This window comes from Apteryx rowi, unplaced genomic scaffold (genome assembly GCF_003343035.1).
Source record: "Apteryx rowi isolate R43461 unplaced genomic scaffold, aptRow1 scaffold_22, whole genome shotgun sequence".
In the NCBI taxonomy this organism is placed as follows: domain Eukaryota; kingdom Metazoa; phylum Chordata; class Aves; order Apterygiformes; family Apterygidae; genus Apteryx; species Apteryx rowi.
The window spans coordinates 2638067-2650378 of NW_020448530.1; the positions used below are offsets into that span (position 1 = coordinate 2638067).

The window sequence follows — 12312 nt, forward strand, 5'->3', positions numbered from 1 at the left end:
ATCCATCCAGCTTGTCTTAGGAAATAAATACAAAAAGACTTAAAAATGGTTTTATAAAATTTTAATAGAAACTGAACCTTTAACTCTGTTACACAATGAACTGTTGCTTGCAAGAAATACTACCCTTTATTTCTCAAGTTACTATCAGGTGGTGTGGTTTGGTTCTGTTTTTAAACCAGGAAGAAAGTCTCCTTCCAGAAAGCAGAAGAAAGCATGAAATAAGGGATGTTAGGCCTTTACCCCAGTTTATAGAGTATATTTCTCAAAGCAATGGAAGTGGTGGTGAAATAAGCTTGAGAGACTTTTTCCAGTCATACACGACTCTTATCCCTTAAGACAGGGAATGTACCACCACAGAGAGCTATGGATAAGAGTTTAACCCAACTCCAGAGGTTACAGCTTTTCATACTGATACAAGCTAGCAATATTAAGCCTCAGCAATCTCCCAGGTTTAAATCCCTCTTTCACAACTGAGAAAGACCTACCATCACATCACAGACAAATCATCCTGCATCCTCCCAAGTACGTGTCTTTGTCAGACAGGCCAATAGATGACCTGTGCCTCATGCCTGATCCAAGATGTTTTGCTCCTTACGTTCTCTGCCTTAAAAGAATCCAGCCCTATTTAAACAACAGGCAAGGATTTTATCAATTTTGTTGAGGATATTTACATCTACTGTACTGCAGCTCCATTTGAACCGGCTATCAGCATTAGCCTGCAGCCACTGAGCTTCCCACAATGTGCAAGTCAAATTCTTTTTTTCTCCCTCTTCTCAGCATTCCCGCAGAAAGCACAAAACTACTTTTGTACCATGTTGAGGTAGAGGAAGTCTGGTCTACTGAGGCTTTTGTACATGAATCCCAAGCCCCTTGTTTTTACCATAATTATGAACTAAATGTGTTAACAGTCATTATTTCAGAAGTAAACTGGCTCAAACTAAATACTGTCTACTAGGTTTTGTTCCAAGTTACTTAACCAGGCAGTCACCAGTTGAAAGTATTTCTGTAACTTTCAGTCCAAGACATTATAAAAACAGTATATGGAGCTGGAAATAGTCTGTGTAAGAGAACAGTTTAAGCTCCAAATAAACTTGTTCTTATAAATACTCTGTTTAAACCCAAAGGAAGCATTTATTTAGTATACAAAACTAAGATAAAAAGGCCCTCAGATTCACTACAAATAATAATTCATACACATATCAGCATTTGAAGAAACATACATACCACCAACCTAAATCTACCATGCTCCCACTAAAGTATATCATGCAGGTTATATAAGGCCCACAAGATTTTATTTTACTCTGGGGCTTGTGCTGGGGCCCTGAAAGAGAATACAAAGGAAGATTAATTGGCTTTATCACTGTGATATTTGCTTCACTTCATCAGTTAGAGAAGAAAAGCTAGAAAAAAAAATTAAAATAAGAACTAAATACCACCTACTTTTTTGTTGGTCTTTGCCTTTAAAATGAGAACAGACACAAGGGCACATACACATCCTTAAAAAGGAAACTCTGGCCTGACAGCATGTAGCACAGAGCCTAAACTGTAGGATAGCAACAGTGATGTATAACTTCCCCCCCCCCCCAAGATAAATTCAAATAATATCAGTACTAAAGTACTGTTGTATTACTACACCCTATGGGTTTGGAGTTGAGGGATTATACAAGTCTCCCCCATACCTCCTGCTCCCAAAACACACACATAGGTAATAAACCTCCTCCCATTTCCCTTCAGGTTTACTCTGAAGAGTTTCAGACATCTGGTTGACTTGTTTAAAATAAAAAGCCCAACTAGTAAGTTTGTTTTTATGATCCCAGAGCATGGAACATTCTTGCTGGAGGCCTCAGGCCAGGTGAAAAACATTTCTGTTAAGATGCTACTTCATGGCATTGCAGGGATCTAATGAGCTGTATAATCTGCACACAGGGAAGTCTCCCTAACATTAGCTTGTGACTACTATGAAATTTAAGAACAAAGGGCCTATGGCAGCCCAAGTATTTTTCAGTAAATAGTATAGCTGGTGATTTAAAGACACTGCCAAATTTAGAAGAACTTAGGCATCTATAAGCACTGAAATGTATGTTACTAGCAGTATTCTGTGAAAAGACAGGTATATTCCCCCCCCACTAGCCTAATGCTTCAGATTAAAATCAGCATTTCCTTCTCATGACAAAATACTACACCCAATTTAATGTACTAAGAAAAGTTTCAATCCTTGATGCCTCAAAATTGTAAGTCTCCAGAAGATCATTGCRTAATTGTACTGAATGAGCATGTATATTTATTTAGTGTGTATTCTTGTTTTAGCAACTTAGGACAGATGCATTATTTACATATTTTTATATAAACCCCAGAAGGAGTCTAACAAAAGAAAGCAAATTACAGGAAGATCTATGCAAAAGTAAAATACTTTACAGGCTTGCATACAGTAGTAAAGCTTTCTGCTATATCATCTATCTTGAAAAAAGCATGGAAGTGCACTGAACTGATATGAGATATCATGCTTAACAGACAAGTCAAGTTCCCTTTCCTGGCCCAAACTTATTCTCAATCATAGCTGAACATCTGTAATCTGTTACTCAAGAAACCTTCAAGAAAAAAAAAAWTTTTAATTCATTTGGCAGGCAACAACACTTCAAGACCTCTAAAGAGAGATACACTGAGAGATCAAATTTTAAAGCATCATTCTAGTTACATGACCCATTAGAACTCAAATTAAAAAAGTCCACACAGCTTTCAATTTTCAAGCATTTTTTTTAAATAAAATAAGAGGTCTCAGACATCACACTATGAATACCAAAAAGCAAGTGAATGGCAATTTGAAAGAGTTGTTGCTGATGCCCCTTAGTGACTTATCCTTGCTGCACTAAACTATACTTTACCTCAACTTAGTATATGTTGGTTTCCAACTTTTGTTTTGAACTTCTCTAGAAGCTTTCTAATGGTGAAATCTTTGAAGAGGTGCACATTACATATGTACTGCTCTACCACACATATCTGTTTTTCTTTTTAACATCTTTCATGAACCCTCAGAAACAAATCAAATATGCTCAAAGTATGAGCAGACCAGAAGTCCAAATCCACAACCGTAAGGGAACAAAATACAAAGAAGAAATTAGGTATGTTGATAGCGTGCACTTTCAGCATTCATTTCAGATGTTGCCTGAAGTGTCATCACAGACATCCTCTTACCAGGCTTAAGCTACTTCAATAAAAATAAATTTTGTTGAGCTACGTAGCTTACGACTTGCTAGTTCATTAGATCATTCCAAAAGCAAGATAACTGCTTTCTTTGTCTATGCATTCAGCCTTTAATGGCACACTGAACAGCTGGATTCAGGAAATGCTATGTTAGAGGTCAAGGCACAAACTAAGGGGTGCAGAACTGCAGTAGGTATTTAGGAAAAACATTTGTAACAATTACGTGAACTAAAAGAAATCTCATGAGACAAATGAAATTACATCACATAAAAGACAATTATGCTAGGTCAGGAAAAGATAGTTTAAAATTAACTCCATTTCAAACACATCAGGTTTTTTTTCAGTACTGAAAGAAGTCATTTTCAGACCTTCTTGCTTGATGAAAGATCAGTGCTTTCATTGTGCACTACCTCAACACTATCAGATATTTAATGAATGAGTCACTAGTTCTACAAGCAAGTTCTATGGATAGATTCATATGCCAAAGTAGATTCAAAGAAGTCACGAGGACGGTAGATCATGGAGTCTACTCAAAATACAGCATATAAAGCCTTAATGCAAAAAAAAATAAGAAAAACCAAAAACCAAAAAAACCCAACAAACCTCCCGTATGGGAAGCAAGTGAACACAAGGTGTTGATGAGGAACTGTACTTCAGTTTGTAGAGGGCAGAATAACTGATTTTTCGTTGAGCCAAAAATGCAAGGTAGTCACCTCTGTGGAAATGGGGGTGGGAGCTATTGTTTTAATCTTCACTGATCTACACAGAAGTTTGGCAGTTTTAAACAGCAGAAGATAAGTCACTTGGCTAGTAAGTCAAACACATACATCTGCAGGCAACACAGTGAAAGAGAAGACAGGACTATGAGTGTTTAGAAGGGAAATCTGTGTTGTCCCACTTGGTTAACAGAAGCTGATCTTGTCAGAATGCAGTGATCTGTAAACATAACTGTCCAAGTTGAAGGACAAAACAGTAAAGATTTATCTGATAAAGTCAACAGTAAGACATGCAAGCTTCTCCTTTCAGCTCTTACCTGAAAACTTTCAATCTTTCAAATGATCTGACACACTTTAAAATAAGCCTCTGAAATTACATCTGGGATTCTGACATCTTCAGTCACGCCAAGATTTAGGTATGCTAGTCTGTATAAAGCAGTAAAATGTTTTCTGAACCTCTGAAAAGCCAAACCACTGAGTTAAGGAAGTCACTGACTGAGCACCTGGACTCAGAAAGTGTTGCAATAACCACCAGCTTTTGACAGCTGCAGTCTTTCCTGCAGGTGCAAAAAAGCATTTTCTTCATTTCAGTTTGCCTCAGTTTAACAGTTAGTTCAGTAACTGGTTCAGAATTTAGAAACAGATTTGGTTTTATTTGATCTTCTCAAACCTCATGTTCAACTGAGAAGTGAGGGAGGGGAAGGGAAGGTTTCCCCCACCTGCTTAGTACTTCCAAAGCCCTCCTGGAAACAGTGATCACAGACAGCTGGGATCATTAGGGTCAAATATCATTTTGCTTTCAATTAAGTTCATTTGAAATGCAAATGCTGTTTGGAATACTTTTTCAATTAATCTAGTTCATTTAATACATTTTTAATTTAATAAAGACTTTGATTAGCAGTAGGTACACTAAGTTTAGTCTCAGGTCCCACCCAAAAGCAACTAAAGCTTTATTTATGCTTTATGTTAGAAACTGGTGAAACTTAATTGATTTATACATATATATCTGTATGTTAAGACTCTGTATTTAATCAAGAAGTTGCTGACAGCTGGATGCATCTAGCTAAACAAACATCAACACTGCATCCTAAAAGCAAAATCCCCATCATTTCTTTTGATTATTAAAGGAGCTTGGAACAATTAATTTAGCTGTAGGTGTCAGAAGCTAAGCAAAGAAATCCCATCCTGAGTATCTAACACGAGGACAGGAATTGCACCCTCATTCCACACCAGCCACCACCACCTGCTCAGTGAGACTGGGGGGCTATTTCTCAGTCCTACCATTCCACAAATAAAAATGAAGATCTGGGATAACGGTATGAAGCTACTTTTATCTTAACAGTTTGAAGAGTTACTGTGCAATTCTTTTTTAAAAGATATGGCATTACACAAAAACAAGCAAACAAGAAGCCCTTGCTTATTTTTAACTTTACAAAAAAAGTAAACTATACTTCCTCTCATACCAAAATGCAAACAAGTGTTAATGTTCTAAGCCATGCTCAATACACATTCTACCATTCACATCACCTCCAACTCCTCAATTCCAAGAAATGTTGCCTTACTTCTTTGGAAACACACTGTGGGTTAAAATGACTGAAGTAATCTTAACTACAATCCTAGTAACAAGCACTAGGCACTTTTGGAGCAGGATTATCAGACTTTAAACTCCTACTAAATTTAAGACTGCACCATGATTTTGAAAAAAACAGATGTCTCTTTAGAGCACATAATGAAAAGCCTAAGAATGGTTATAAGACAAGTTATTACAACTTGTAGCCAGTTGTGTCAAAATTGGAAAGGAACTTGTTCTAGAGGCATTGCAGTGCTTTACTGCACTTGAATATATCTGGGTGAGAAAGATAAACTGCTGCATATGTAGGCACTGTAATCAGTGCCATGATCAGAGTGAGACTGAGGAAATTCAAAGTATTTACATCTTCACCTTCTGGTAAACTTTACACGGACACAGATTGGAGGAGCAACAAGTGAAAAGTATTTACAGAACCTGACAGAGACAGGGCTTAAGGAAACCCTTCTCTGTGAAGGGCAAGTTTTCTATGTGAATCAAGTTGTGATGCAGTGAGGTAGGGGAGCAGTCATGAGAAGCACGCTTCCGTAAGGAGAGTGTTGCTACTATAGAAGACACAACAAATACTTAATTCAAGTACCCTAAAAAAAAAGTTGTATTTCCATACCTAGCTTGCAATGTAAAAAAAAAAAAAAAAAAAAAAGTATCACAAGAAGCAAGAGCTTAAAATAACCCAAACTTCAGAGTAACTACTGATGACTTCAGAGTGAGTCCACAACACCTGGAATTATTTGCAAGATACCAGATTTAGGCTGCTATATCATAAATTTGAACACAGTCAGGAATTTTTTTTTTTTAAATGTTTTTGGACATCAGTTTCAGAAGCTAAGCCTGCCTTCACTCCAGGCGTGCCTTCAGAACAAGTAAAAAGTCAAAATTCATTTTACTTGTTTCCAGTTCCCCAGATTTCAGCAGAATTCTGGGAGAAAAAAATACACACATACTGTTGTAAGTACTAAAAGCTAACAAAGAGTTGAGTAGCACCCACCAGGTTCTTTAGGAATCACATGTCAAATGAGAACTTTGCTTTGATATTAGAGTAACAGGCTTCAGGGATAGGACAGAACCGACTGAATTCATACATCTGGACTTTCAAAAGACTTCTGATGTAAGCAGAGCAGTCTATAGTGAATGCAAAACTTGTTGGATAACCACACCAAGACAGCAGTTATCAAGGGCTCAGCCAGCATGCAAGAATGCACCGAACAGGAGCCCAGTTCAGTTCACTGATTTCATTACCAGCAACAGATGGTGGGAAACACAGTAGGCTTGTCATACAGTGGACAAAGGTAGGAAGAACTGTAAGGCAGAATTAACTTTCTGCCTAATTCTGACAAATTGCAAATCTGGTCTGAAAAAGTAGTATACAATTCAATAGGGACAGGTTAAAAAAAAAAGTACTCAGGTGGGAATAATTAACTGAGCAAATAGCAAGATGAGTCCTTCAGAAGAAAGCTGTGGGTTACATTGGATCAACAAGCTGATCTTGAAACAAGTGTTAAGCTGTTGTAAGGAAGTCAAACATATGGGGATGCATAAACAGCGATGTCAGCTCCAGGGCACGTGAAACAGTTTCTCTACTCCACTCACAGGAAAGCCTCAGCTGGAAGACAAAGCTGGGCTTTAAGAACCACACTTAAAGACCAATGTGAACTAACTGGAGAGTTTGGAAAAGAACAAGAACGATTAGAGCTGAAAAACCCATGACCTCCCAGGAAGAGCTGAATACACTACATTTATTCAGGCCAAAAGTACCACAAGGCTGTATGTTTGGAGGGGGAAAACAGAACATGCAGGAAACAGGAACATGACAAATACCAGTTCAAATATTTTTAAAAGAACACCCCAGGGAAAAAGAATAGCTGTCCTTCACACACATGGGGATTAGGGAATAAGCTTCAACTACAGCAAGAAAAATGTCTAGTTTCACATTCAAAAAAGTTCTAATGCTGAGCTGAGTGCTGGACTGCGGAGGAAGGAGAGCTTGAGAACTAGTCAAGCATCTTTTAAGAATCACATTAAATACATGTGATCCTGTCACAGAGCAGGGGCCTCAACTAACCTACGCATTTTTCAGTCCTACTTTTCTTAGGACTATCTCAGTTTCAAGCTACTGTAATGTTTTCACTTATCCTCTTACAAGATACACGCATGCTGAATGAGCTAGAAGTTAGCCTTCTGATCGTTCAAATTGCAACTTTAGGATTCCTAGCCTGACATTTGCATGTTCAGGTTATTTTACTCTACAACAAAAAAGTCACAGCTGCCACATATTTTCTTCATACAGAAAAAAAGCAACCCAAGTCATCTCTCTTGATAGCAAGTAATTTTCTAGCAACACTGTGGTACATTTCCCCTCTGACCAACAGACACAAGAATCAGCAGGCTGCATACACACATCTTCCCGAGCACATCTAAGACCCTATAACAAGCATTTCGGCAAGTGATGCAATAGTTTTCACTGATGCAGTGTCACACGTCCTCACAAAAATATATTCACCCTTTACTATGACTACAGCCTTCAGGTTGGTTAAGATTCCCTGTGCATATAAACTAAATTCTCTAAAATGAAAACTAACATATCCTAGATTTTACAGATGGGGAGCTGAAGCAGAGAGCGCTTGCTACAGCCAGTTACAGGGAAGTCTGTGGCTGAGAAAACAGAAGTTACATGCTCACATTTAAGCTGTAAAAATCTAGAGTCTCTAAAATGCAGAATGAACTCTAAGTAACAGTTTAAGCATAAAACAATCATACAACAGTTAGATACAAGCTGTTATAGAGAAAGAAAAAACTTAGCATTTCCAGTACTAGAAAGTTTTCCAGGGACCCCTCTGATTTGTTATAGATATCATCCTTTTGAACAGATTTGTGAAACAAGAAAATAAGTTAAAAAAAAAAAAAGCATAAACAGTCCATGCTACCCTCCAACAGTTCAGCAATTTCTTATTCAAGTATTGAACCAGACAGGTCTGCTAATGGAAGACTATGAGATAAGCAAGTACACACATAGCCAACTTAAGTGAACTACCACATGTACCAAGAGGCAATCAAGCTAAACTTCATCCATACGTTCCAGTGTCAGCAGTATCTTCTTCCAAACAGTAACTTTGCTATTATATCTTATCTTTCAACAGCTCCTTACAGCAAGGTACAGCACTTAAGTCCCCAAGATAGGTAGGCTTCACAAACTCATCAAGCCTCAACTTTGTTTAAAAATGACAAAAATTAAACAATAATGAAAAGATAAGGTTCTAGGTTCCCACTCCTTTCCCTCCCCCACAACAAGAAATAAATCACATACTTTAGCCAATTTACRTAAATAGCTACTTGAGGGCGTTTTTGTTACTCCTTTCTCACTAAATATTATATCAAGTTAAACTCCGGAGCACAGCAGTAGTCTTAAGGCAAGTTTACACACTACTACCTTCAATTCACTCAATTCCAAATAGGACATAATGAATAATTATTTGCCACTACTATTAGACTGGCATAATTAAGCCAAAAGGTTTCTGGTTCAGGATTGTATTATTTAACTGTCACTTCATCAGAAGACTACCTGTCCATATAAACAGATTCTAGGTGCCTAAATGCAGATCACCACTTAAAAACAAAACAAGAAAACCCATACCACACCCCCCAAAGTGTAGAACAGAAGTCTCTACGWTATGAAAGCAAAGCTGGCTCACACAGTGATATAAAAGGCACCTGCAATCTCTGCGGCCATGTGTTGTATAAGAAATGCTGAGCTGCAAAAGAGACAGAAACCAGCAAATCTGGATCCACTGGGCCTTGAGCACATTCCTACAGCTCTGCATTGATTCACATTCTACATCATGCCTAAGCCTCTAAATTTAAACAAACTTTTCATATTCTGCACGCTAGGGACATCTTTTGGACTCGGGAAGTTGACAAAGCAACAGGGTTAGACTGATCCAAAGGACATGGGGCTTTTTGCCACCTGCACCCTTCCTTAACTGGTATGCTGTACTTCCACACCTCTAAAACTGGAAGAAGTCAAATCAACTGAAAACACGAAGAAAGGAAGACAAGTGCATTTTTCCATGGGAAGGCAGGGGCGAATTAAAGACAGCAGTACCTTTAAAACAAGAGTTTGCCCTATAAGCAAACTCTGAATGGCAGAATAAAGAAGTCAAACATCATGCAGCACCTACTGGCAACCACTGTGTATAAAATGCAAGCAAGTCAGGAATACTTTACTACTACAAAATGTGCAGCCACAATGAAGGTGATGTACATAATTTATGTGTACAGTACTAAAGGCATGATTTAGTACTATTTGCATCAACACAAATACACAGCAAAAATTAAAGATATTGCAATAATAATTTGAACTGCCCAATTAGGGTAAAAAACACATTCACTCTACAAATTTTAAGTTTTTTCTCTTCCTCCAAACTCCTTGAAGGCATTAACGCTGCTCGCAAAGTTATCTGAGATGGAAATTAGAGACCTGAAGTTAATAGCATTAGCAGAAGTTTCTATTATTCCCATTCATGGCACAAGGGGAAGAGAGGTTAGAAGAGAAGAATGTTACCACAGGAGTGTCTGAGGTCTCATTAGGACAGTAAAGTGTGTGTGTGTGTGTGTGTGTGTGTGTGTGTGAGTGTTTTTAAAGTTGACCTACCTCAACTTTAAAACAGAAATCACTAAATTGCAGATGTGATCTTTCACAAGCCCACAAGACATGCATTAACAAATCAACACCAAACCAACTGCTCAGGCTGGTTGGGTGTTACGGAAAAACAAGTATTCTTCAGAAAAGGAGTGCAGACGCTGTCTTCCAGCATTGCAGATCTCAAACTGCCTAAAGCACGAAAGTAAAGGTACAGACAATGCAGTAGCAATTCTCAAATCTCTTCTAGACCAGTTGGGTTCTAATAAGTAAAACTGAGCAAGTGGAGAAACTGTTTTCTCCCTTCTCAAATGCTTCTTCCACAGTAACACGCATCTCAGTATACGAAGACAGTTTTGCAAATGACACTTCTCACATTAAACAATGCTTTTGCCTAGAGCTAATTTCACACTTAGTTCTATCTGTACGAACAGACTTACACACGTTGAAGAGCAATTACTGTTACTGGCACTGGGCAAGGGTCTTTGAGTAGGTCCAAAGCTCTAGCCCTACAATTTGACGAATTGCTGAAAGTATTTTTCCAGTACTTAACTACACTAGAGTTTAATTTTTCCACAGGAATTTGAAGTGTTGCGATATCAAATTCAGAGGAATAGTGCTAATACTGGCTAATCATAACCTTATAATCATAATCTTATTACTAACACACAAGAACCATAAAATAAATCATATTCTATTTCAATAAGATATAATCAAGTTCAAAGAGAGGAAAGCCAATTAGTTTTGTTCTTATAACCCAATGATTTTTTTACACTTAAAATAATTTAAATGTTTTATATTTTTAAAAGCATAATTTTCAACTATTTGCATAAAAGAATACTGGTATCAGCAACCTAACAGTCATAACCTAAATAATGCATTTAGTAACAATCCTGCCTACTTCCCTCTCCCCCAACCTAAAAATTAGTAGAAATGTGGCCTTCAGAAGTTACTTTGGCCCACTACAAAACATTAATAGTTTAGGATTTTCTTGCCAGCTTACTGATAACATTATTTCCCAAACTGAACCAACATAAAAGCCAAACCAGCACAAAAGGTGGGAAAGGCAATTTAAGAGTTGATTTTCAATCACCTTGACTTCACATTCTTCTATAATCATATACTGCCACAATATCCAGTTTGATCACCACAGATTGTGTGTAAAACAAACTGAGTTAAAATACGCTTTTTTTTTTTAAACGGACATTTTAAAAGAACATCCTTTAAGCAATCCATTTTCTGAAAATTTGACTGTCTTGATCCCTCTAGCAGGATGTTTGCAATTAAGACAAAACAACAAAGTCTGGATTTTTGTATCGACTCTTTCATCACTGGATTACAGCTGTTCACTGACAGCCACGATACTATTAACCACAAAAACTTCATGACATGTCTAAAAATAAGTTGTCAGCATAAATGGCTACTTTTCAGGTATATGCAGACTAAAACAGGTTGCCTACCAAAAAAATAGCAGCCATTGAACTACAATGAGTTTAGATAGCTTAGATAGCTGTTCTCCTAGCCTTGAATTTCTTCCCCAGAATTAGTGAAACAGGCTATCCTTTGTTCATTAACCTTTTCTCCTCCAGAAGCGCTCATACAGCACTTCACACATTTGGTTCCCCCGACCATCATTAAGTTTGTTTCTTATAGAATCTACATAAAAACAACAGATGTTTCTGTAGAACAGAAGAGTTCAAATAACTTGGAACAGTGGACAGGAGCCTCTTACATGTTCTTCCACAATATATTTCAAGATTTATTTTTAATTTTAGACATTGATGCAATAAGGCTAAAGACCAGTTAAGGGTTTATGAACATTTACCCATAAGGTTATTGTTACATAAACATCAGATCTCAAAAAAGTAGTCATCTAAAAATAGCCCAACAGGTTTATTTTATAGAAATAAAAATGAAAATTTAAATTAAACAGAGGGTTTAAAAAAAAAAACAAAACACACAACACAAACCACAACGCCTGCACATTTGCAGGGGAGAAGGAAACTCACTATTGCCAAAAGGCAAGTTTGCTGTGTATATTATCACCTCCAAAATATGCACAAAGAAATGTTAGTCAAGATATAAATACTAACACTTGCCATTAAAGGTTTAACAAGACTTCTTACTAATCTAAGAAAATTTAAAGCACAAACAGAAAGGACAAGTTCTTA

At 37.2% G+C, this 12312-nt stretch overlaps 1 protein-coding gene across 6 annotated transcripts in view; it reads right to left on the bottom strand.

The window, feature by feature from the left end:
• Positions 1-12312, bottom strand: part of FAM53A (family with sequence similarity 53 member A) — a 78005-nt gene that overhangs the window by 62807 nt on the left and 2886 nt on the right. The window contains exon 1 of one of the 6 annotated variants that reach the window (XM_026064524.1): positions 486-509. The exons of the other annotated variants lie outside the window; for them this stretch is intronic. The gene's annotated coding sequence lies outside the window, so the exon portion shown is untranslated. Of the gene's footprint in view, positions 1-485; positions 510-12312 lie in introns of those variants that run through there. 6 annotated transcript variants of the gene reach the window in all.